Genomic DNA, 23,433 nt, shown 5'->3' with positions numbered 1-23,433 from the left:
GTCAGTGGCCTAAACTTGCTACTTACAAGTGATCTGATAAAAAAAAGTATTTCAAAAAAGTTTAAAATTGAAATGCGCACGTTACAGTTTTGGCTCCACATTATCTGAGAAACATGATTTATCTATGCATGTGGGGTATCGCTGTACTCGGTGGGGTGTTTCTAAATATAAATCACAAGTTGTTTAAATAATTTCACGTACCCAGGGGAAAAAATACTGAAATACTGTGTTTGGATAGAATGGGTCTGTTAAAAATGAAGCAAAAAAAAAAATTACTGCAATGTTTAGGACAGACTGGCACTAAAATGGCTTAATCAAAAGTGTTAAAATGCCCCAAATAAATTACTTTGGGATGTCATCTTTCAAAAAATATATACTTTTGTTGAGCAGTTTTTCTGGCCACTCCCAGGAAACCACATTTAAAAAAATCTTGTTTAGAAACAGCGATGCACATCATTCATATTTAACCTTGTAAGTGCCAAAATAAATTAAAATATCAGGCATATGAGGTGTTTCCAAAAACAGGACAAATACCTAAATACACTTTTTTCCATTTGCACTGGTTATATATAGTTTTTATAGGTGAAACTGTGAACATATTTCCTTCCCCCACATTTTTAGATATTTTTCATACTTAATATGGTTTATATATGTAATTATTATTTCAAAAGAAAGCCCTACTTGTGTTGAAAAAACAATATAAGATTTGTGTGGGTGCACTAATTGAGAAGAGAGAATTTACAGTTGAAGAAAGACATAGCAAAAACACAAAAACCGCTCTGGTCTTTTAGCGCAAACGTCCTGAAGGGGGTAAATTAAAAAATAAGTCAAAAAAACGCTTTAGTAAACAAACTGTGATCCAACATTTTTCTTTGTCTGGAAAACCAAATATTTGTATATTTGGTTTTCCAGGCATGTATCATGATATTGCGTGACCCCACTATAATATGGAGGTTGGTTGCACTGTATGTGTAAGCAGCTATAGGGAAAGGCTCTAGACAAGGAAACACCGTGATGTGTGATGATGGAGTGGAGTTGTGCGCATTAGTGTAAGTGTGTTAGTATGTTTGTATTAGTGTGTGCATTAGCGCAAGTGCATATGTATGTGTGTGTGTGTCAGTGTGTGGCCGTGTATCTGTATTAGTGTGTGTTTGTACTTGTTGTGTATGTGTAAGTGTTCATTAGCATGAGTGTGTATGCATTAGAGTGTGTATTTGTGTTTCTATTAGTGGGTCTGCTGCCCCTGCTTGATGGTCCAACAAAATCCTGCTGTCCACACCGACAAAGTTGGACAGCACTGGGCTAAGACATTGCGCGATAAAGAAAGGGTAAACAGTAAAGCTATGTTTTCTGCTATGTTATTGTATGGTGTTTTGATTTACGTCTTAAAGTCCATTCAACATTTATATTCCAGCCAACCATAGCAAGGATTCATGTTTATACATCAACCATTGGTTTAGTAGTACGTGGTTTAGTATGGGGCCACTTTCTCTGCTCTTCTTCTTTCTGATGATTGATGACCCAGTGATAATGCCCAAAGTGATTTCCTTAAGCGTGACCGGGCTGCATCTCTCTGGGGAGGAAGGGCAGCCATGGATTTGAATATGCAATATCCTTTGTAGATGATAACATATGCCTTTTATGCTAAACGGCCATCATCACATAAAAATGATTGCTGAATTTTCTTGCATGCATTTTATTTCATTATTTTTTTAGATAGATGAATTAAATTTGAGCACACATATGATATATTACAAACAATGACCTTAGTCTTGCAAAGGAATTATAATACTAAGAAAACATCTTAGTTAGGTTTTTAAGCAATCAGAAATGTTTTACATTTTATGTTATCTATAAGGATCCTGTGCAATGTATTATGTGTTTGTTTCAGTAAATAATCACATGAAATGACCATCACATAGGCATATATTTTCTTTAAATGCTCAATACACCCCATGTTTGTCTGGAACTCACCCTGAACTTAATGGTTAATTTTATTTTACTTTTTGCATTGACATTTTGAGCCACAGCTGAGCTGTTGTCTTTAGTGAAAATTCAAGCTACAAAATATGATTTTTCTTCACACATTCTCAAAAACACTCAATGCTTTTATTTTTTTACATTGTATCTCATACACTGGTTATTATGTAGTTTACATATTAAGAGTAGGTACGATAAGTAAGGTGTTTTAGTTACATTAATATTAGGAGAACACAAAATGATAGCCTCAATACTAGTACATGTTCTAGGATCATGTTTTATGTACCATCTAGCCTCAATATTATTAAAACTGTTTTTTATTAATCACTCACACTTCTGAAAGCTGGAGAAACTGGAGTTGGCTTCTAAAACATTGTCATCTGTTACAGGATCAAGTTGGGAAATGCTGTCATAAACAATAGAAGGGGATAATTGGTAATTTAATTGCTTATCTGTGTGTGTGACAGGTTCTGTTTCAGTGACAGGCTCTTTCTGAAATGTTGATCGTATCAATGGTGGCCGTCAGATGTGCCAGGCACCGACGCTTTGAGACCATCTGTACGTCTGTCCTGTGCTTCACCACTGCTGCAGTTATTCACCTGGGATTCGATTAACAGACTATTTATGTTAGAGTTCATGCACTTCAATGCATATTCTATTTACTTTGAGCTCAATGAAATACACAAATATTTCTAATTAGCATTTATGCACCACTTCCTTTTTATTTTAATACTGATGTCACAGTTATATTACCACCTGGGTATTAATTAATATGTCCCTGATGTCCCACTTTGTTTTTGTTTATATATATAGATAGATAGATAGATATAGATATAATAAAAAAACATTCCCGCTTACAGTATAAACAGGATTAAATGTGAGACAAAAATCTGCCAATAAATATTTTCAGGGGAAGTTAAAATGAAAAAAAAAGTAGGTAGGATACCTGTTTCCGTCACTAGAGGCCGATTCCGCCTCTTCCAAGATTATTTTAACATTATTTTATAATGTTCTAAATATCTAAATATCTACTCTATCTACCAGCAAGAACATAGAGGGTTCATCATTACTGCATCTTCCGCATCCTGTACTGTCTCCTATATTTAATCCTCTTCCTGGATCAGGCAAGATCACACTACTTATTTTATATGCTGGCTCTGCTGCTCTGGATTCGAATGGAGAGAGGGGAGAAAAACAAATCGATGTTATATGTAAAAATGGGGGAATCTTGAAGTGGTTAAAAAGTATATGGTCAAAGCTGTATTTTAAGAGACGGATATGACGAGCAGCCTGTTTGACTGTTTGACGCGATGACGAGATCCCAGTGCAGTACACCACTTGCTTTAAAGAGCAAAGTTCACTACAATATTAAATGCCTACATGGAGCAAAAATGCAGCAACTAATTAACATATACCTTGTTTTATGACAGTTATAACTGTTTCAAGCATTTAATGATTTACTTTTGTGTAAATGCACTTAATTTAATGTTGTCATCATTAAAATTCCCCTCTGTGACACTGCCAGATGGACCCCCACTGTGCACATGCATGTAGCCATATCACATCCATTAGTACATAAACATTCCTGAATTGGTGTGGTTCTGATGCAGAAGCTACAACATTGTCTATCAAACAGCAGGATGCACAAGCACTGTTCTCGCAAGCAGATAGATAGTTGCTTGCAGACCAAAGAGCCTATTTCTCAAGCTGTGATGTTTAGTTCAAAGACAGAGAAAAGCTGGCAGCGCAGTAAGGGGGACTGCCAGTGATTCAGCCCATGCATGTGCCCAACTACTATTGACCAGTAAAATGTAAAAGAAGACATAGACGTGCACCAAATGCTATAAAAACAGCACTGCGTGCAGGCAGAAGTGTCCCTTTTGATAAAGTACCTTCTCGGTTGATAGAGAGCATTCCATGGACAGAAACCAAGTCATGTACCAGTTACTGGAACTAATACGGATGGGGGAAATATCTCCTTGCCAGAGAACAATTTGCAACAGTAGAGTTGGAGGCCAGAGGTTAATCAAGGACCTAATACAACACCAAAGCTTGTGAGATCAGCTGAACAAATTGTGTGTATATTGTAATTTTGAGGTCTTATTCTGTTTACCCAGCAAAAAAAGTAATATTTTTAACATAACAGCAAATGCATAGAGGATGCAACGATTAAAGACACGTTTATTTAATATTATAGGATTAAAAAACTTTCTTCTTGATAGTCTTCCTTAAACGTATGCAGTTCATGTCTTAGATACACAGAGCAGTTTATTGTGTGGACGTCTTTCTACGAAAACAAGGCATACATAGTCAGTATAGGCAGCATATAACAGGGTTGATCTTTGTATCAACCCAGAGCAGCATGTATGTTTACACCAACACATAGAGCCATATATGAGGCAAATCTTTATTTTTGCACGTTTTAGTGTGTACTTCTCTCTGTAAATGTTATTTTTATTGTATTATTGTTAGCTATAAAACGAACATATTAGCCACAGATTTGTAGGTTGCAAGGAATACGTCTTGATGTAGTCTAACATTTTATCTATGTGTAATGCTGGCATATAAAAATGTAAAAAAGAAATGTAATGAAAAAGCTAGCACCAAACTATTTTCCTCTGATAGGATTATTCCAGCAAAAGGGTTACAAAGCGTTTGGTGCCAGCGACAAGTAAGTGGTCTAATTGTGAAGTAGTGTTACTGTGTGTAGCTGAGACATTAAACAGACTCCCCAGAACTAACACTTTTTTAAATTATGTTATACATTATTATATTTAGTATGATATGAGTTATGCATTCGGATTCCTACGAATTTCAGTTTTAACTAATTTTGCTAATTTCGTCAAATCATACGAATCTCCAAAAACAGAAGGAACCCCCAACGAAACAAACAAAAACAAAGCAAAGAGCTCAGAATTTTCATTCTTCTTTCTTCATCCGCTGCTCCTCATGCTTTCTTTCTTTGTCCGCTTCTTTGTGAACATGGCCCCATAGTGAACTTCCATAAACACGTGGAGCCTCCGGGCACACCTTCTTCCCCAATTGGCAGAACGGGGAGAAGCCGCCCCAGTGGTTCTGCCCTTTTGTGGAAGTTCCAAAAAATGCAGATTCACAGAGAAAAAGACGTGCAGAAACGCTTCTCTTTCTCAGCAAATCTGTCTGGCCTCACAGTGAACTTCCCCGGAATGGTGGAGGCTTCAATCGTACCCTCTCCCGCTATTGGAGGAACGGGGGATAAGGTGCGCTCAAAGGCTCGTACCTTACCCTGCGAATACCTTTCGAAAAACATCTAAGGCATAAATATTGGGGATTTTGTCACATTGTATGGCCATATAGTGTGGAGGGCTAAGCTATATATATATATATATATATATATATATATATATATATATATATATATATGGCCATATAGTGTGACAGAATCCCCAATATTCCTGCCTTAGATTGGTGGTTTATGAATTTTGTTCGCAGGGTATGCGCTGAATTCTTGCTTTGTTTTGTATAAAGAGGCACAGTGGCAAGAAAGAGTAAGTGAACCCTTTGGAATTACCTGGTTTTCTGCATTAATTGTTCATAAAAATGTGATCTGATCTACATGTAAGTCACAACTATAGACAAGCGCAATGTGTTTAAGATTATAACACACAAACAATGATAATATTTAATGTCCTTATTGAGCTTACCCATTAAATATTCACAGTGCTGGTGGAAAAACTAAGTGAACTCTTGGATTTAATAAATGGTTAAATCTCCTTTGGGAGCAATAGCCTCAAACAAGCGCTTCCGGTAGCTGCTGATAAGATCTGCACAACATTCAGGAGGAATTTTGGATCATTCTTCCTTACAGAACAGCTTAAGCTCAGCCTTATTATTAGAATGTCTGGTGTGAACGGCTCTCTTGAGGTCATTCCACAGCATCTCTAATGGATTAAGGTCTGGGCTCTGACTGGGCCGCTCCAAAAGGCGGATATTCTTTTTTTAAGACATTCTGAAGTAGATTTACTTCGATGTTAAGGTCATTGTCCTGCTGCAGTACACAAATTCTACTGATCTTCAGCTGGCATTAACCTGTATAAACCTGTATAACCATGATAAACTTGGGAATTCATTGTCCCCTCAATGATGGCATGCTGTACAGGCCCTAAGGCAGGCAGCAAAGTAGCCACAAATCATGATGCTCCCTCCACCACACTTCACCATTGGGATGATGTTTTCATGTTGGAATGCAGTGCCCTTTATACATGGTGCTGTGTGTTCTTCCCGACAATGAAACCTTAGTTTCATAAGTCTACAAAACATTTTCGCATTATGGAATGCCAAGGTGCTCTTTGGCAAACTTCAACCGCAAAGCAATGTTTTTTTGGGCAGAGGGTTCCTTTGTCGTGTCCTGCCATTGCGTGTTCTATGTTTTGCAAACAGATATATTAACCAGTTCCAATGATTCCTTCAAGCCTTAAGCTGTTACTCTAGGGTTCTTTTTTTTTTTTACATCACTGAGCATTCTGCATTGTGTCCTTGGAGTCATCTTGGCTAGGAGCCCACTTCTAGGGAAAGAAGCTACAGTACTAAATTGTCTCCATTTCTAAACAATTTGTCTAACTGTGGACTGATTAATATGTAAACTCTTTGAGATTACTTTGTAACACTTTCCATATTTATGTAAATCAACTATTCTTTATTGTAGGTCTTCTGAGATTTCTTTCTTTGTGAGGCATGGTTCACATCAGCAGATGCTTCTAGAGAACAGCAACAACGTGTGTTGTGTGTGTGGCTACGTTACTGTGTATGTACGTTAGTGTGTGTGTGTGTCTGAGTATGCTTGTGTGTTTGTGTATGTTAATGTGTGTCTTGATGTCAGCAGTATGGGTGTGTGTGTGTTTGTGTAAGTGTCTAAGCATGTTAGTATTGATCAATACTTTTTCTATTATTTATTACATATATTTTTGAGAATTGTATTAATAATCTTTATAATGGACCATATTACTTAATTATAATATTTAATATAATAGTATAATATTATAGTAAGGAGACACGTGATCGTGCAGCATCACTTTAGAAGGGAGAGGGGTATTATGATCGAAACTTTAATTATACAAAGGGGTTAAACAAGAAAATGAAAGGGATTGGAAAAAAACCTGACATATATATATATATATATATATATAAACATTTGCAGAACAAGAATAATTTCATGCCTCTGTTACTTCTTCTACATTGTTATCTCTGGCACTAATCTTCTAAAAAAAGTTAGGTACTTTTCTCAGTAGCATAGAATGAATGCTAAACAGGGTCTTGTTCTCTGGGTCCAAACACTTGGTTATTCAAGAGGATTTCAGTGCCATTAATAACATTTTAAAATGTTATCACACAAGCATATTCAGAGCTTTACTTCAAGCGAACAAGTACGCTTCCGCGTTTAATAGACATTTGTCCCTTGGGCTTTTCCCCCATTAGGTTAGATTAAGTGACTCCTCTAACGTACAATAGCAGATTGTGCCCTGTGGTTTAGCTGCTGGCTGTGGTTGACTGATATCCAACCCCATGAATCCCTGCTGAGTACATAAGCTGTGTGAGCTGCACTAAATGCATTTAATCTGCATAAAATGTATCTGAACTGTGCAGACCTTTTCCCACCATCTCCTTATATGGGGGTTTTAAAGCATTTGCACCGTGCTTCCTATGCATACCAATAATATATGTATAGAAACATGTTTGTTAAAAATGATGGTTTAATGATATATCCCAATGCTTATCTCATCCTTTAAGTGGATCTGTCCATTTTCTCATATTTTACTAAATAAATGTAAAGTAGATTAATCCCTTCAAGATTAAGGCTGTTTTTTTTCCATTTTTACACTTCAAGTGTTTTTGCACTTTTGCTTTTGTTTTGAATTTCAAATTATACATTGGTTTTGGGACTGTATTTATTTTATATATATATATATATATATATATATATATACAGTATATTCATAACCCTATAAAACCATACATAGCCAGTGCAAATGAAGAAAAAAAAACCCAAGATATTAATTGTTTGGCCTGGTTTTGGAAACTCATCATATGCCTTGTATTTTTATCTATTTTAGTAACTACATGCAGGGGAGGGATGGCCAGGGGGGCTATTGCCTCCCGGGGCTGGATCAGAAGTCTACACAAAGGGCTACTCCGTTTTAAGGAATTTTGGAACGGTTCAGAGAGGCAGGATGGCAGCAGGGTCATATAACACGATGTTATGTGACTTTGGAGCAAAAATGAGGCTGCTCACACTTGAGCAGACAAAAAAAGCTGTAGCTGCGGGTCAGGTAAATGGGTGCGAGAGTGATGGAGGGAGGGAGTTAGTGAGGGAGTATATGCATGTTACAGTGAGAGTATGTATAAGTGTGTGTATGTGTTTTGTTAGTTAATATGAATATGTATGTGCAGGGCCGGCCGAAGACTTAACGCCGCCTGGGGCGAAGTTTAAAATGCCGCCCCCCCGCCGACGCCGGGGGGGGCGGCATTTTAAACTTCGCCGACGCCATAATCTACCCCCCCCCGGTACTTACCTTTAAACAGTCCTGCGGCGAGTCTCCCTGCTCTGCCATGGTGCCGGCTCGTAATGCTGAGCGCCGGAAATTGACGTCACTTCCGGCGCTCTGCATTACAAGCCGGCACCGAGACCGAACAGGGAGACTCGCCGCAGAGGAGAGAGAGAGAGGGGCGCCGAGCGGGTAAGCGAAAACCACTCGGTGCCCCTCTCTCTCTCTCCTCCGCTTAAAAAAAAAAAAAAAAAAAAAAAGCGCTTGGGGCGGCAAAGTGCCGCTCCTTCTAAAGTGCCGCCTGGGGCAATTGCCCCAGTCGGCTCCATTGTAGGGCAGGCCCTGTGTATGTGACTTTGTGAGAGCGCCATCAGATATTTCGGGTCCCCTTATAGAACAAATAGTCTGCCCCACCACCACCAGGATTTTCTCTTCTACTAATTTTTTTTGTGGCAAAGTTGGCACAGGCAGGCTGTTTGGGGCAAAGATGGCATCAGGGTCATTAATAAAGCCCAAGGTAAGCATCTATATGTGGCCCTTCCATCTTGCCAGCCTTACCGCATCAAACACATGTGAGATTTTTTTTTTAGTCCAACCCATTGTTTGGCTTGTCGTATACTTGCATTGACAGTATAAATGGTTTCATGATTATGGTGTTTTGTCCACATAGGAAATATTTTTATAAGCTTACTAGGCCTTAAAAGGACTCAGACACCTAAAATTGCTTGTGTATGTTGAGAGTAAGTGCTATTATCATGAATTGGAAACAACGAGGAGTAACAACAGTTCAGCCACAAAGTGGTAGACCACGTACATTAGCAGAGGGATGACAGACGAGTGCTGACGTTTGTAGTGCGTAAAAAATGAACTCCCAAACAGCCTCTGGAAGCAACATCAACACAAGTACTGTACGTTGGGAGCTTCATGCTGTTGAAGAGCAGCTGCATATAAGTTTTTGGTTTTTCAGGGTTTGGGCTAGGCCTCTTTGTTCCAATGATCTCAGCATGTATGAGGGGTTGACAATTCATGTAAAAGTACGGTCATTTCAGGGAGCCAGAAAAGGCATAGCATGGACTTGTGAGGATGTCATTTCCCAAATTTATAAGAATAACTATATGGTTGCTAAAGTGTAGTATTTCAGATGAATGAATTTGCTTGTTTTTTGTTTTTTTTCAATTAACATGGAATCTCCTGGATTCGAGTGTATATGAGTCAAGTGTTATTTTAATCCGAGTTGCTACTTCTGAAAACGCCAGGGTCACTTTAGTTCACTTTAGCTCCTGCATTTTGTTTTCAACTCATATTTTAGTGGATAGACTTCTTCCTGTGTGAAGCTTGATTTCTGGCCGTTCATGGTTTTATGATATGCACACTCCAGCCTCAGACTACAGCTAATATTAAGTGCAATTTTGTGCTGATGAACTGCACAGTAACTAAACAGCTCCCTTTAAACGGGAGGTAATTGGAAGATTCTTAGCTTCAATCTTTCTCACAATATACATGAGAAGATGGATAACAAGTAATATGTAAGTGCCCGTGCGGTCTGATAAACGTCTTGCTGGGAATAAACTATACGTTCATCTAAAACAGCTTGAACTGTGCAGACCCTGGAGCTTTTTTTCATTTGTATTAAAAAAAAAAATACCATTGAGTTGGTAAACAAGTGCTTAGCTTTATTAAGTAATAACAGCAGCTTCATTGTCCTAGCAGGGTGCCTTCCACCTTGTAATAACCAAGGCTGCTGCAAAGCTGAGCCATGTGTGTGTTACTGTGAACACTCACGAGATCTAGCAGCAATGTTTCCATCAGATACACTGTAAAACAAGCAGAATAATTGAGCACAGCAACGTCAGCCATGATATATGGAACGGTCAACAGATTCCATTCTATATGCTTGTCTAACTCCCCTTACAAATATTGAGCTTCGGCTTTGTCAGTGAAAGCTGGCCTGGGGCAGGGTGTCCATCTCAACCTTGGGCTGGTCCAAAGTTCCCATGCAGTGTCTGTCCAAATTATTTAAACAGCCCAATGTGCCTCTTTACACCATAAAACTTCGGGAAGCAGGCACACAGCAAAAATGAGAATGGCCCAGCAATAGTACAACAATAGCTTACACTCTATGGTCTCACGAGTAAACCCAGGAGTCAGACAATCTAGGCGTAAGGAGGTTAAAACACTAATAGGCTGATAGAGGAGCTGACAGGTCATATACAAGCCATCATGGATACCCCTGAGTACATGCTGGCCACCCTCTGTGACCCAAGGACCAGGGGCGTAACTAGACGCCTCAGGGCCCGGGTGCGAGAATCTGTTAAGGGCCCCAACACCCCCTCACCCCCCCCAAAAAAACATGATTTTTACCCAACAATTTATTTTCAACAAATTCAATTTACATATTGAATCATATCTGTAAAAAATCAAAGAAAAAGGGGCGCATGTACAAAGGGCATAATCCAGGGGTGTCCAAGTTTTTTCTGCAGTGGGCCACTTCATCAGAGTTGTATACGTGCGCGGGCCGCACTCATTTTTCACTGTGACAAAAAATATGGCCTTTAATAAAATATGCAGATTAAAATAAAGTAAAATGACACAAAACATTTACTCTTCCTCTCACTGATTTCTGGGCCTAGAAAGTTTTGCGACTACAAATTCAGGATTCCCTAGATTTATTCTAGGGATGAACTAAAATGAAAATTCTGGACCAAAACATTCAGGGTTCACTTAGCCAAAAGCGAAAATGACCCCCACCTTTAAAAATAATAATAAAAACTCACATTTTTAATAAAAGTAGGTAACACACAATTGGACAAAATTAACAATATGACTTGGCATGATAGTAGTGTGATTGCTAACAGCAATCACACTCCTATCATACCCAGGCAACCAGTAAATGCTGGTACCTAGGCATGATGGGACTGTGCTCGCTGTGATTGCTGTTAGCAATCACACTTCTATCATGCCAAGTCAGCCAATACACGCTGGTACAGGGTGGCTGTAAGTAATGTGCAGACCCCATACTGCTGGCAGCCTCAATACACAAGGGGGGCAGCTAGCCAGGTTTCAGCATGTACTGGCTGACTTGGCATGATAGGAGTGTGATTGCTAACAGCAATCACAGTCCCATCATGCCTAGGTTCCAGCACTTACACATCCATCCAGTAAATGCTGGAACCTAGGCATTATGGGACTGTGATTGCTGTTAGCAATCACACTCCTATCATGCCAAATCAGCCAGTACATGCTGGTACAGGGTGGCTGTAAGTGCAGACCCCATACTTCTGGCAGCATCACTACAGAAGGGGGGCAGCTGGCCAGGTTTCAGCATGTACTGGCTGACTTGGCATGATAGGAGTGTGATTGCTAACAGCAATCACAGTCCCATCATGCCTAGGTCCCAGCACTTACACATCCATGCTATCACACACACACACACTCATTTATTCATATAATCATTCATTCACAGATTCATTCCCTCAATCACACACACACTCATTCAAACACCCTCCCCACCCCCTTACCTGCACTGCAGCTCCTCGATGCCGCTCACAGACTTCAGCAGGGGGCGCGGCCTCCCTCTGCCTTCTCTGCTAAAGCACAGAGGAAGTAGGATGTCACGTGAACTCCGCTTCCTCTGTGCAGTCCAGAAGACCCTCCCACAAGTAAGTAGCAGGGCTTGAGGTGCGGCTAGGGCAACCGATCTTACGCGGGCCGCACCTCGAGATCTCGCGGGCCACATTTGGCCCGCGGGCCGCATGTTGGACGCCCCTGCCCGATTTCGGGCGGCCCCTTGGCTTGGGCCCCCCTGCCGCCGGGGCCCGGTCGCAGTCGCGACCCCTGCGACCCCGGTAGTTCCGCCACTGCCAAGGACAAATATATTAGAAAATGTTGAGGGACATGCTTGCCTGTAGGGTACATGAGATGCAGTACAATAAAGGAGAGATACTGGAATTAGAAATGGAAACTCACAGAAGCATGAGCACCACCCCGATGTCTAATACCCGATCCCTCACACCCATGCAGAGCAGCAGCCATTTAGGCAGAGGCTCATGATTCTTTGGTGGGTATATTCTAAGCTCCCTAAAGTTAGACTAGTGCCTCTGGTCAAAGCCTACCTTGAAGAACTGCCACAGCTTTCCACTGCTGACCCCCTAAATTATTGGGACCGGAAATTTGTTATCTGACCAGGCCTCTCCTTACTGGTCCTGCAGCTCCCTTTGTGCCAACACACAAGCATCCAAAGCAAGAAGGTTTCTCTGTGACAGGCAACATCCTCAACACTTTTTCATACAGCTCTTTTCATACCTAATGGCGCAGATGGCATTGTTGCATATACAGTGTTGGGATAAATAACAGATATAAAAATTGAGTGAGGTGTTATTCTTACCCCATTTGTCTGCCCATTCCTCTAGTGCTCATGCTCTATCACCTTCCTTACTCCTTATCACCTTAGCAGATCCATTCATAGAAATGGTCTAATATTCATGGGTGACTAAACGCATCTCCTGCTCAGCAGTGCACATTAACATTCACCTCTAGCCAGCTCCACTGGTGGAATAATAATGTATCTTTCTCTGTCACTGTTGCTCATCTGCTGCTGCTCTTTGCCAATCACTCCACTGGCTCCTCATACCCTTCAGAGTCAAATTCAAACTCCTGACCCTGACCTATAGAGTCCTTAACAACTCTCTCTACCCTCCTATCGAAATACATCCCTGTTCCTCTCATGACCTGGGCATCTCTTCTACCATCATTACCTCTTTCCCTTCCCCTTCTCTGGAATTCCCTTCCCCGTTCCGTCAGACTTTCTCCGTCATATGCAAATACAAAAGCTCTCTGAGAACCCACATCTTTCGAGAAGCATAAAACTTTCCTCATAACGGTCTGAGCCAGAATCCTGTCTAAGCCATCTGAACAACCAAAACCACAACAGCTCATCCCGCCTCGACCAACTCATCCAAGCAGTCCTCTCCAACTGGTTCACTTTCCCCTCAACCGACTAGATTATAAACTCGCAAGAGCAGGACGCTCTTCTCCTTTTGTACCAGTTTGTTGTAAAGAGCTACGGACTCTGCTGGCACTATAAAAATAAATGTAATGTAATGCAGGTAACAAGATACATTCAGTTTGCTTATTTTAACCCGTAAACAATCAGTATAATTATATAAAATGTAATGGGTATAGGGGCTACTTTTACATTAAAAATACATCTTGCAAAAAAGGGGGAAAACCTTCTAACATTTGTCTGTAAATACCAAACGTAATTATTATTATTATCTTTTATTTATTAAGCGCCAACAAGTTCCACAGCGCTGTAAAAGTGGGGAAGTTAACACACATAACAAATATATATTAGTACATATACAGACACATCAGGAGATGAGAACCCTGCACGTGAGCTTGCCATCTAGCCTTATGGTACTTTTAGATAAATTTCCTGGCAGGAATGGTGGGCTTTAGAGGTCAACACAAAATCTAAGGGAGTAGTAGGGGAAAATAAATAAATAAAAAATCAGGTAAATGTTTTTTCCCTACTTGGGTGGGTAAACAAAGAAGCTTGTGTCCTCAAGCATAGAATAGCCTGCATTCTTAAGGGGATAATAATTGGCTTCATTTAATACAGAAAGATGGACATTGATGCACTAATTATTTTCTCGTAGTTTTAATAATTACATGTGTATACTGTGAATTGTTATCTAGATAAGGTTACGGTTTAAAGCATCAGGATTTCTAAATGTGTTGGACCCAGAAAAAGGACAAAGACCATTGTTCTTTTATCGCATTTCTCTATTGAACACATATATCTTGTGCCAAAAGGTCACCGCATGTAGTCTTTGTATTCAAAATGTCTAGCTCGTGTTTAAACAAGTTTAGCATGATGTACAAAAAAATCTATTTACCCTTATATGCCCTACGTCTAAAACTGGCAGACAAAAATAATTCACCGAAATGAAGAAAACGTTTTGGAAGTGCCCAATAAGAGGCATAGTCTTGCAGCTTCCGTTGAAGGCTGTAAGTGCTAGTAGTTTCAGTGATGCTTTAGCTGATAACTTAAATGTAGTGAGCCTTTTGTACATTCAAGTGATATGCATTGTGCATGTGTAACTACATCAAATAAATTGACATTTTGTGTACAGTGATAAAAAAAGAGCTTCGATGGAATCAGGGAATCTTTTTTTTCATTGTTTTCATTCCTGCCATGTGTGGGATTTTAACCCATGGACATTCTCCTTGATCTCCAGGACAGATGCAGTGTGGTGCCAGTTGGGAGTAGCAGTGGACAGTCATAGGTGAGCTCCTGGGACTTCCTTGTTGTATATACACCCTGCACATCAGGAGCATACTTAAAGTAGACTAAGGGACTTTGCCATCACATTGGATACTGTGTCTGCCATCACTGCTGCTCAGGTGCCGGTGATTGTTGGTAGACTTCTCCATGGGTGGTATATACCTGACTCACATATATAACCTCCATCAGTAGGTGCCCAGCCGTTGCTTAAACATTCATTTTTTTGCATTACTGGCTATTTCAGACCTATTTCTTGACTTATCAAGTTTATTTGACGTTCGCCAGGTTTCCCCCCCCATAGTGCATGCTTGGTTTGTCTTCTCTTGTTTACCCTTTTGGATCCCAGTTCCGTCATCTGATTTTTTTCTGGTTCAATTCCTGGCTTGTTCCTGACCATTATCCTCTAGACCCAATGTAACTGTTACTCAGGTACAAACTTGCCCCTTGGGTTTTCCCTGCTACTAATTTCCACGTTACCAACTGATTGCTTACATTACAGTTTTTCTGCTCCAGTTATCTTTCTACAGAAGATATCGCTTAATATGTTAATGTTTTATACTAGAAACATATGTCTATATTATATTCTCTTTATGTCTATAAATATGCATAAAAGTAGCAATAAGGGGGCAATTTAATAGAGGTGCCTAGATTATACCGCGTATTTATTTTATATTTTTAGCTAAGTACCCTCCTAGACGTGGATAAATATTTTTGTTCCCGAAAATGTGTATATTAATTTTTAATATTTGGTGTAACTCTCTTTTTTCACTTTTAGGAATTGCAGGCAGTTTAATGTGTCATCTCTGCAAGTGTTGAATGTAAGTCCCTAATGACTTCAACACCATAAAGATGTCATTTTCACAAAAGCAAGTCTTGTATCCAAGCCTAACAGCCTTGCACATAAATGTCCAACACGTTTTATTTAAGCTGCATTTTTATTCTAGTTACATAATGGCATGTTTTCATGGAATTCAGAGCTCCTGGCATTCTCCATGAGATGACTGGTTGTATTTTTTGCGTTTTGAGTCATTTAGCACAAGTAAAGTCATTTAGCCTAATAACAATATATGTCTTAAAAAAATAATTGATTCTTATAATAAAAGAGTTTAACCAAATATGTTTTTCAAGGTCAACTGTTCTTATGACCGAGAGTCCTGGGAATGGATAATACAACAAAATTGTGACCAATGAGGTCAAAGAGAACCAAAAGCAAATATAGAAGGTAAAAATATTTATTTATTTATTTATTTAGGGAAATACAAGTTTTCCAAAATACAGTAGTATACTAAACTTGGGGTTAATATGTCTCTGGTTTAAGATAAATAAATATCTGCCTCGAGGGAAGAATAAATTCACTCTAGATAAAAAATACATTTCCTAGAATAAAAAAAAAAAACTAAACTTAAAATATAAAAGCTTTTAATAATTCCTTCTTCCTTTACGCAGCAGACTGATGTTGCACATGTTTTTCATAAAGATGGAATGCCCATAAGCAATGAGATGTACCCAAGCTTATTCTCCTTTTATTACAGCTTTCTCGTATATAGGCAAGGCATAGTGTGTACTAATTCTATATTTCCAAACAGAAATCGAATCAAAGCTGGATGTAACGTTGAAAGCTGGTTGTGTGGAATAACACAAAGAGAACCTGAAAATATTGTACTTGTTACAGAAAACGGTTACAGTTACAATAGATTGCATACTCTATGCTAGGCGCACATTGAAAATACACTTGGTTATTTTCAAAATAAATATACCACTTACTGTTAAAAAAAAAAACCACCCACCCTTCCAGATGCTTATAGTAATGGTGACCGTTAACAGAGGCTGTTCGTGGAATTTATGACGACACAGTACATCTGAAAATTGCGTAGAGAATCCAAAAGCTCAGGGAAAAGAGACTATATTTTCTGAAAATGTTGTATACAGCTGGCGCTGAAGATAATAAAGAAATATTTATAAGTCTCTGTCATAAATAGAGATGAATCTGCCAAGCAAACCCAGCTCTGGCTTTATGATCACAGAAATGTGCCTTGAGGAGGATGAACTTCAGCCCTACAGAAACAACCTCCACAATCCTATTAAGCTAGGATTGATGGAGGCTTCCACCGGACATGACAATGCCATACAGATAAAAGCACACTAAAAAAACACATTTCTATACTCCCATCAAAGGACAGATTGTGGAAGAGAAATGACCCATAAGTAAGAATACATAGTTGTCAAGCTGGAGTGGAATTATAGACTGGCCATGGCTAGATTTGCAATTTACCTACATAAAGGATGTAAAATACTGGTATTTCGTACCCCGTTAACCCACCCAATGCTTGTAGCTTCCATGGGTAATAATGGGGAAAAGTATCTATTGAGAGATTCAATTATCTTAAAATTAGTGTAAAAAACACTGCAGAAGGGCTATGAAAACATTGCCTTTCACCAAAAACTATCCATAGATCATATGTGTGGCTCTTGAAGTATGTGTTAAGTGCGTATGCACTTGTGTGTTGTTGTATTGTGGGACAGATATATGCAATTTTTTTTAGAAGCAGATGCCATTAGTGCGAAAATCAAAGTGCCCACCAAAATCCAATGGGGACCTCCCTGCACTGCAGAGGCCAACCATCAATGAAAATGCATATGTTTAGAAGACAACCAAAGACATCCTGGATCCATCTGGTAAAGTAAATAAGGAAAAAAAAATCAAACATCAAGTAAAACACCCACAAAACTCATAGTATAAGATTATGCTCCTTTTTTTTCAACAATAAACAATTACATTTATACAATGGTTCCTCAGGAGATCCTATGCCGAGGAAGCATTCGTTAAGATCCAGGTCTGCATCCACCATTATATTCAGGGACAACATACTCAGGACTGTGGCAGCTGTTGAGTGCAAAGGACAGCTGCTGTAATGCCCCTAAGGTAAGCATTGGCCCAGGGCAGCTGCCGCTCTTGCCCCACATTAAAGACAGCCCTGAATATAACAGTTCAATTAAAAGCGCTGCACAATTAAAATTAGAGTAATTAATGCTTGCTGAGGGGCCGAGAGGCAATAGAGCAACCTAAAATATTTTGCAGACAGTATGCACAATGTGTACTATACAGTCCCATCCAACGCACACAATGTATAAAACATGCAGCCTGTTCTCAATAGGAGCCCATAAACGATACAGTGAGTGAATGCTGCATATTACCGTAAATATTGTAATGTACAAAACATAGTACAAGGCGTACGGTAATGGCTGCATAATGTAACAGAAAAGCATAGGCAAGAGAAAGGCAGAGCATGGTTTAAAGGAAAAAAGAGAGATGCCTAAAAAAACAATATTATGGCGTACTCTTGAGCAGGGTCATGATTGCATTGAGGTAGGGGATTGAGTTTGTAAAATTAGACACTTCAAACGCAAATTTTACTGGATAATTGTGATGGGAGCTGCTTTTTAAGATTAAGATACGGGTGACTGCTCCTCCATTTAACATCTTTTGGTTGTCAGACTTCATCTGATGCATTCTAAGTGAAGGAATAATTTGGGTTTGATCTGCCATTCATCACAGGAAAAATAAAGATGATTTAGAATGAAATGAGGGGTAATTTTTACATGTTATTATGATATACACTCACTGGCCACTTTATCAGGTACACCTTGCTAGTACAGGGATGGACCCCCTTTTGCATTCAGAACTACCTTTATTCTTCGTGGCATACTTTCTACAGGGTGCTGGAAACATTCCTTATAGATTTTAGTCCATATAGACATGATGACATCATGCAGCTGCAGCAGATGTGTTGGCTGCACATCCATGATGCGAATCTCCCGTTCTACCACATGCTAAAGGTGTTCTATTGGATTGAGATCTGGTGACTGTGGAGGCCATTGGATTACAGTGAACCCATGGTCATGTTCAAGAAACCAGTTTGAGATGAATCATATAATAAAATACAAAATGACTGAACAGAAGAAAAATCTAAATCAAATCAATATTTGGTGTGAGCATCATTTGCCTTCAAAACAGAATCAATTCTTTTAGGTACACAAAGTCAGGGAGGTAGTGGGCATACAGTTAGGTGTATGATTAAACAATTATACCAAACAGGTGCTAATGAAACAATCATTAATTGAAACAGAAACAGCTGTGTAGGAGGAATAAAACTGGCGAGGAAGAGCCACAATCACTGACAAGGTGAGGTTACTGGAGACAGTTTAATGTCAAAAGTCATACATCATGGTAAACCTGAGCACCGCAGCAAGACACAAGGTAGTTATACTGCTTGGTCTCTCCCAGGCAAAAATTTCAAGGCAGACAGGGGTTCCTAGATGTTCTGTCCAAGCTCCTTTGAAGAAGCACAAAGAAAAGGACAATGCTGAGGACGATAGACAACGTGGCCGACAAAGAAAAAGTGCAGCAGATGAAAAGATACGTCATGCTTATTTTTCTAAAGATGTCCAGCTCAGCAAAACAGTGGGACCCTAGAACACCTATCTACTGTCCAGGGAAGTCTGCTAAGAAGTGCTCTTCATGGAAGACTTGCAACCAAAAAGCCATATCTCCGTCATGGAAACAAGGCCAGGTGACTCAACCTTTCACTAAAACACAGGGGTGCAGAAAAATGGCAGCAGGTGCTCTGGACCTGCCTATAGCAGAAGGCAAGAGAGTGGTACAAGAATGAGTGCAGGCAGCAGTGAAGCATGGTGGAGGTTCCCTCTGCATTCGGGGCTGCATTTTGGTAAATGGAGTTGAGGATTTGGTCAGAATTAATGATCTCCTCAACGCTGAGAAGTACAGGCAAACACTTATCTATCATGCATTTTTTCTGCAACATGACAATAACCTCAAACATACCGCTAAAGTCATTAAGAACTGTCTTCAGTGTTAAGAACAAGGATCCCTGATTTCAACATCATCAGGTATGTCTGGACCTATTTGTTAAGGTAGACCATCTTACCTTATGGTCAGATGACATCTCTCATACCTGATGTCCACCTAGCCGCAAGAGGAATAGCAACAGGGACGCATGCCTTTAATACCCTCAAGTCCATGTACCCAGGCAATATGCCCTACTGAACAAATTCATTGATGAAACTCGTAATGTCTAGAAGCAGCAGGGGACTTGTACGCGATGACACTGACATAATACTGAAGCAAAACATAGCTCCACAAGCATGAACCCTGTCGCTCTACACTCTCAGCTAGCACTGGCAATACAGTCAATGTTAGCGTTGTATTAAAGGCTGTGGTGCAAATGAAACCATCCTGAATCATACGGTTAAAATGTGTATAAAGCATTGGTTATCTGGGTAGGTTCATAGATTTTATGATTTTGGGCTGGAAGCTTTACAGATGTATTTTATGTTTTACCGACAATTTCTCATACAGCCACTGAGGAGTTTAGAACTCCAAGCATCCATAACTGTAGGCTGTGTTTCTATCATGACTAGATCCTTTCTGTGCTCTGCCAGGGGCAGATAGTTGGCAACCCTTTCCTGTTAGCAAAAGATCTAAGCCTATATCAGTGGAGAGCTGAAAGATCTTTCTTATATGACACTAATCAGATGATATGAGCTTCTTTTCACTCTCAAAAAAAGGCTTGAGGAGGATGAGGGTAAAATAGTGGGGATGGCTGAGGGTGATAAGAAGAGGGCAATTCTGCTGAACAGAAATCCATGAGGCTAAACGGTGTAAGATGGCATTAATAACACAGGAAATGTAAGCCAATAGTGATGGATGGCGTTATTGTACACATAGAGAAGAGCCACCCAGGGAGAGGATCCAGGGATCGGCTGCATCGATCCAATAGGAATGCTGGGGATCTGGAACAGAAAGGACGAAGATCGAGAGAGTCCCCGAGCCAGATGAGGGAGACAGACGCCTGGGAGCCTCTTCGCAGCCTGTCGGGCGGTGCCAGAGACAGGCAGACAGGACAGAGGGAGGAGCTCCAACACCCAGCGATACACGCTTCCCATAGCGGTGCTGCACGGGCATGGACAACCGCTAGGACCTTTACACAGCTATTTCTGGCTGTGCATCCTCCGCATAGACCACCTGAAAAGCGGCCACGCCGGGGCAAATGTGACAGCAGGAGGGCTTGCCAGCTACAGCCCAGGTAAGGGAGCCAATACAGGCTACTCATCAGAGCTGGGCACAGAGCTAACTAGAAAGGGGCACAACAACTAAATGGCACGGGGTATTAATGGAGCGTACACTGCAACATTATTAGGGGATATATCTATCTATGTATGTATATCTATTTCTATCTATATATATATATATATATATATTTATATATATATATGCAATAGATATAGGCTTTAGGGGATGTTTAAGGCAGCTGATCAGTGTACAGATTGTATTAACATGATGTTTAGGTTCTGGGTCTGGTGCAAACAGCTGCTGTTTTAAATGCAGAAATCCCAGGAGTTATTTTGTGGACTGCCAGATATATTCGGTGCTTCAGTAATAAGAGGATGGGGGAGGAGACCCTAGGAAGATGATTTCCATCTCATACTGTGTGTCTCCAGGTCCCTGCAAATTCTCATTTTGTTTCCCAAAATCAGATGATCATCCAGTAGTAAGACTGTTTCATAATACTGTACAAACATCTCCTCTATAAGGGGGAATAAATATATAGATTATAATATATATATATATATATATATATATATATAGGGACAGAACCCAATTGTTTCTAGTAAATGATACAATTGGAGTTGATTCCTCCTTTCTGAAAAGATTCTGAATGGTGTGTTGTGACAGATCTGTTTTGTAGCCATGTGAGGTCATAACCTGTGTGCTTATTCTTGCATCATAATGCACAGTTGTATGAGAAAGCCTAGGGAAAAAAAAATCCCAATTATTTTGATGGACAGGGATTTATCCCGTCCACACACTGGAGATGTGCTGCTTGGTGCTATGGAACTGTTATATTCCTTTGTCTTTAAATGTCAAATGGGAAGCAGTGTGGAACATTTGGTTTGTCATGGAAATATAAATCTCTCTTAGTTGTGGTTTTAGCAGATTTTATGTTTTATTTTCCTCTGTTAGTCTTCATTGTGATTTAGTGGCGAGGGATGGGTCACAGATTACATAAAAGGTTTTTTTGTGTTGTCAATTTAGCCTTTTTTGTATGTCTCTTGGTGTTTTCTGCATTATGTGTGCATTTGTTTATATATATATATATATATATATAGTACAATTTCTGTTAGAATGAAGCATATAAGATTAACAAAAGTTATTTTATCCAAGTATATATCCCATTGCACAGTGTTACAGAATATCATGGCGCTATATAAATTAATATTTTTATATTTGTGTGTATATATATATATGTTACCACTTCATATTAGAGCTGAAACAACGAATCGATAAAATCGATAATAATCGATAACGGAAATCATCGATAACGATTTCCGTTATCGATTAATCGAGTGATCAATTCATTGTTGGAGCACTCGGCTCCTTTTACTTACCTCCGCGAGCGTTCCCCGCTTCTGCTACACGCTCTGCAGTCTCCGCCTTCTTTTAGCTACGTGACGGATGTGACGCGTTCCGGAGGTAAGTATTCTTCATGTCTATGTGCACGGATCGCACAGAGCCACTCGCACAGAGCGAATCGCTCTGTGCGAGTGGCTCCACTCGCACAGAGCGGTTCGCTCTGTGCGAGTGGCTCCACTCGCACAGAGCGGTTCGCTCTGTGCGAGTGGCTCCACTCGCACAGAGCGGTTCGCTCTGTGCGAGTGGCTCCATTCGCACAGAGCGGTTCGCTCTGTGCGAGTGGCTCCATTCGCACAGAGCGGTTCGCTCTGTGCGAGTGGCTCCATTCGCACAGAGCGGTTCGCTCTGTGCGAGTGGCTCCATTCGCACAGAGCGGTTCGCTCTGTGCGAGTGGCTCCATTCGCACAGAGCGGTTCGTGAGTGTGGGTGCAGGGCAGAGTGGGGGTGGGGGTGCAGGGCAGAGTGGGGGTGCAGGGCAGGAGACTGGGTGCAGGGCAGAGTGGGGGTGGGGATGCAGGGTGTGAGTGTGGGTGCAGAGCAGAGTGGGAGACTGGGTGCAGGGCAGAGTGGGGGTGGGGATGCAGGGCAGGGTGTGAGTGTGGGTGCAGGGCAGAGTGGGTGCAGGGCAGAGTGTGAGTGTGGGGGCAGGGCAGAATGTGGGGGCAGGGCTGGGTGCAGGGCAGAGTTAGAGACTGGGTGCAGGGGCACAGTGCAAAGTGCTGGGTGCAAAGTGCCAGTGCTGGGTGCAAAGTGCCAGGGCTGGGTGCAAAGTGCTGGGTGCAAAGTGCCAGGGCTGGGTGCAAAGTGCAAAGTGCTGGTGCAAAGTGCTGAATGCTGGGTGCAAAGTGCTGGATGCAAAGTGCCAGGGCTGGGGCAAAGTGCTGGGTGCAAAGTGCTGGGTGCAAAGTGCCAGGGCTGGGTGCAAAGTGCTGGGTGCAAAGTGCTGGGTGCAAAGTGCTGGGTGCAAAGTGCTGGGTGCAAAGTGCTGGGTGCAAAGTGCTGGGTGCAAAGTGCAAAGTGCTGGGGCAAAGTTTCTTGAACAGTAATAGTCCACCTCTTTTCAGAATGTTTGGGGTTATTTTGTTTCATAAATATTGTGTTTGGGTTCTTGTACTTTGAAAATATTGTTTTTTATTACATCATAACAAAATAAG

At 40.5% G+C, this 23,433-nt stretch overlaps 1 protein-coding gene across 1 annotated transcript in view; it reads left to right on the top strand.

Moving 5' to 3' along the window:
• The first annotated feature begins 20,832 nt into the window (after nt 1-20,832).
• RAI2 (retinoic acid induced 2) overlaps nt 20,833-23,433 on the top strand; it is a 32,619-nt gene continuing 30,018 nt past the window's right edge. Inside the window, exon 1 of the mRNA XM_053454872.1 lies at nt 20,833-20,891. The gene's annotated coding sequence lies outside the window, so the exon portion shown is untranslated. The remainder of the gene's footprint in view (nt 20,892-23,433) is intronic.

The sequence above is a fragment of the Spea bombifrons genome, chromosome 2 (assembly GCF_027358695.1).
Source record: "Spea bombifrons isolate aSpeBom1 chromosome 2, aSpeBom1.2.pri, whole genome shotgun sequence".
Lineage (NCBI taxonomy): Eukaryota > Metazoa > Chordata > Amphibia > Anura > Pelobatidae > Spea > Spea bombifrons.
Note: the sequence above shows the minus strand (reverse complement) of the source record. Positions and strands in the feature narration are given on the sequence as shown.